The sequence below is a fragment of the Colobus angolensis genome, unplaced genomic scaffold, assembly GCF_000951035.1.
Source record: "Colobus angolensis palliatus isolate OR3802 unplaced genomic scaffold, Cang.pa_1.0 Scaffold358, whole genome shotgun sequence".
NCBI classification, from domain to species: Eukaryota; Metazoa; Chordata; class Mammalia; order Primates; family Cercopithecidae; genus Colobus; species Colobus angolensis.
In genome coordinates this window covers 1,119,452-1,123,662 of record NW_012116910.1, presented here as the reverse complement: position 1 = coordinate 1,123,662, position 4,211 = coordinate 1,119,452, and positions in this window count along the sequence as shown.

Genomic DNA, 4,211 nt, shown 5'->3' with positions numbered 1-4,211 from the left:
TTTTTTGTTTGTGTATAGAAATGCTACTAATTTTTGTATATTGCCAGGGGCAGCGTGTGGGACTTTTTCTTAGGCCCTTATTGGAGACACAGAGCCACTGGGCAGGCCAGGGGCGTACCTGCAGATGGGGGCACTGTGGGGCTGATTTATCAGGACTTGAGCTCCTGCTGTCAGTTGCTTGGAGGCAGGGGGGTCCTGCATGAGAAGGCCTGCAGCTGTTTGGCTGGCTCAGGGGTGGGTTTGCTGCAGGCGGGAGGGGCAGACAGCTGGAAGAGCTGCGGTGGGGATGGGTTTCCCTGCTGTGCAGGACCAGAGCTATAGCTGAGCCTGGGCCCAAGCTTCATGCAACTGGGGTTGTGGTGTTCAGCCGCCCATGTGGGCTTGGTGGTGTGAAGGTGGAGCCCCAGCATTGGAGAGGTGCAGGTGGTACTGGCCCCAGGGCAGAGCCCCTCCAGATGCAGTAGCAGCTTGGCTCATGGTGTGGGCGTGGGTTGGGAGGTGCACACCTTGTGCCTCTAATCGGGGCAATGCTGCTGTGTGACTTCCCTGCAGTGCTCCCAGCTGGGCTCAGGGCTTGCAGGGACCGTGGGTTCTCATGCAGCAAGGACTGTCAGCATTTGCTGTCACAGTGGCAGCTGGTGGAGATCTGCTTACCTTTTCCTTGCCACAGGAAGTCCCTCTTTGCTTCTAGGTCAAACTGGTGGGTGAGGAAGAGTGGGCTGCAGAGGCCTCCTGGGCTTCCAAACACCACAGCTGTGTCTCAAGGCCTCTGCTGCGGTCCAGCACTCCACCTTCGACATGCCAGTCAAATTGTCACTGTTAACTTGTTGCCTTGGTCCTTCCTTGTGGGGAGGAGGGGATGAGTGTCAGGCAGTTCTAGCCAGCCCTCTTGCCAACACCACTCTCCTTCTGGTGACTTTCAAAAAGCAAAAGTTGAACATCGTTACTACATCCAATGTAATCATGTTTCAATGATAAAAGTTTTTGAATTTTGCTGTATGTGTTTTGAAGCTCTGTTAGTAGGAGCATACTCATTTGGGGTCATGATGTCCTCTTGATGACTTGACCCTGTTGTCTTTCTTTATCCCTGGTGATGTTCTTTGTTCTGATGTGTGCTTTGTGTCATGTCAACATAACTACTTCAGCTTTCTTTTGACAGCACTTCCCTGGCATGTCCTTTTCTCTCCTTTAACTTTTAACCTACCTGTGTCTTAAATATACATACGTATGTATGTATGTATGTATGTATCTATCTATCTATCTATTTTTTTTGAGATGGAGTTTCGCTCTTGTCGCCCAGGCTGGAGTGCAATGGCACTGTCTAACTCTCACTGCAACCTCTGCCTCCTGGGTTCAAGTGATTCTCCTGCCTCAGCCTCCCGAGTAGCTGGGATTATAGGCACCTGCCACCATGCCCGGCTAATTTTGTACTTTTTAGTAAAGTCAGGTTTTCACCATGTTGGCCAGGGTGGTCTCGAACCTCTGACCTCAGGTGATCCACCTTCCTTGGCCTCCAAAAGTGCTGGAATTATAAGTGTGAGCCACCATGCCCAGCCTGCATTTTTTTTTTTTTTTTTTTTTAAGTAAAATTTTGAGACAGGGTTTTGCTCTGTCACCCAGCCTGGAGTGCAGTGGCACCATCTTGACTCACTGCAGCCTCACCCTCCCAGGCTCAAGCAATCCTCCCACCTCAGCCTCCCAAGTAACTGGGACCACAGGGGTGTGCCACGACACCCAGGTAATATTTGTAATTTTTGTAGAGATGGAGTTCCACTATGTTTCCCAGGCTAGTCTTGAACCCCTGGACTCAAGCAATCTTCCCACCTCGGCCTCCCAAAGTGCTGAGATTACAGGCGTGAGCCACCATGCTTGGCCTTAACCTATCTGTGTATTTATATTTAAAATGGGTTTCTTGTAGGCAGCTTAGAGTTAGTTCTTTGTTTATTTCAGTCAACAATCTCTGCCATTTAATTGGAGTGTTACATCATTTAAATTTAATGTAATTATCAATGTTTTCTTGTTTGTCCTATCCATTCTTCGTTCTTTTCCCTCTTTTTTCTTCCTTCTTTTAGAATTATAAATTTATCTTTTTTGGATTCAAATGTGTCTTCTTACTGGCTTTTCAGCTAGATCTTTTTGCTTTACTTGTTCAGTGTTTTTTTTCTACAATTGTCAATTTGTAGCTTAAACTTAAGCTAGTATACTTCCAGATGATATTAAAACCCTTCATGTGGATTTTAATGACTTTAAACAGTAACGTTCCATTTCTGTCCTATTCCTTTCTTTATTGTCATACATTTCACTTTCACGTGAAATAAGCTGATGTATACTCCTTTAGCTTCAATAACTTCCTTTAGCATTTCGTGTTATGCAGACCTACTGAAAATGGATCCTACCAGTTGTCATTTGTATGTAAATATCCTTAATCTGCCCTCATTTTTTGGAAGATATTTTCACTGATTCTCTAGGTGGATGGACACTTTTTCTTCTGCCACGTGAAATCACACCGTTCCGTCCGCTGTCTTCTGACTTGCGTTGCTTCCGATGACAGATTATCAGGTGTTCTGTGTTTCTTTGTGGTCAATGTGTATTTGTCTGGCTGCTTTTGCCTTGTTTGTCCTGCTTGGGGCTTACTGAGCTTATCAATCTGTGAGATTCATCAAGTTTGAAAATGTTGAAGTCAAGGTTTCTTCAAATATTCTTCTGCCTGCCTCTTCTTTTTGGGACTCCAGTTATATGTATATGAGACGCTCGATGCTGTTTCAGTGTCAGTGAGGTTCTGTTTATTTTTATGTTGAAACTTTTCTCCCATCTCCGTGCTTAGGTTTGAATATTTTCTAATACTTGTATTCAAGTTCTCACTTGTATTCAAGTTCACTGGCATTTTTCTGCAGTTTTCAAACTGCCGCTCAGCTCGTTTTATGAATTTTTCATTTCAAATGTATTTTTCATCTCAGAGGTTCCATTTAGTTATATACATACATAATATATTTTGCCGAGATATATCCTTTGGTTAAAAAAAGTCTGTAGGTATTGAAAGCAGGGTTACGTTGAATGACCTTGAACATCCATTTTCTGGTATTTTTGACGGTGTGACTTTAAGGTAGCTGCTTAGAAGTGGAATTGAAGGATGCAGTTGTGAATGCACACGCATCTTTCCGGGCATCTCTGAGCTTCACGCAGGGGCTGTGCTGTTTGTATCCCAGCAGCAAAGCATGAGACTGTGTGTCTCCTCCCCATCAGGGAGTGCTGGTGACCTGGTGGAGTTTTGCCAACCTGATAGGAGAGATGTTGTAACTCAGTGTTTTCATTTCTAGTTCTCTGATCATGAAAACTAACAGGCTTGGCTGGATGTGGTGGCTCACACCTGTAATCCCAGCACTTTGGGAGGCCAAGGTGGGCGTATCACCTGAGGTCAGGAGTTCAAGACCAGCCTGGCCAACACGGTGAAAACCCATCTCTACTAAAAATACAAAAAAGTAGCCGGATGTGGTGGCGGGCGCCTGTAATCGCAGCTACTCAGGAGGGTGAGGCAGGAGAATTGCCTGAACCTGGAGGGCAGAGGTTGCAGTGAGCCGAGATTGCACCACTGCATCCAGCCTGTGCAAGAAAGTGAGACTCCATCTCAAAAAAAATAAATAAATAAAAGAAAGACAGAAAGAAAAGAAAAAAGAAAGCTAACAGGCTTATTTGCATCAGGAGCTGTGGTGCCCTTAGGGGATGTGTGAGCTAGAGGGATGACAGCCACCACCATCTGTTCATCTCAGCACTTGGGAGACGAGGCCTGTAGGATTCATTCAGTAAAAATAAAATCCTACGAAGCGAATTTGTAGGCTTGGGGAAGTGTGGACAATGCAGTTCCCGGCGTCACCTACACACAAACAGAACTCTCAGGAACAGCTGCTGGGCGTTGGGATGAAGTGCAGCCCCTCGCATCTGCTTGTTGGTATCAGGCCGGCCTCCTGCTTCCCGCCCTTGTTGCCAGCGTGGAGGAGGGAGAGGTCAGGGAGGCTGTCACTGCTTGTCCCTGACACTGGACTCAGTCTCCAGACGAGGCGGCCGCTCTCAGTGTCCTGTCTCATGACTCCAGGAAGGCCCCGCTCTGTAGAATGTCAGGAAGTGCCCACGACCCACAGAGCAGCCGCTGAGCAGGGCACGGCCTGCAGGGTAGGCCACACAGCGCCACCATCAGAGCACCAGGACGGAAGGGC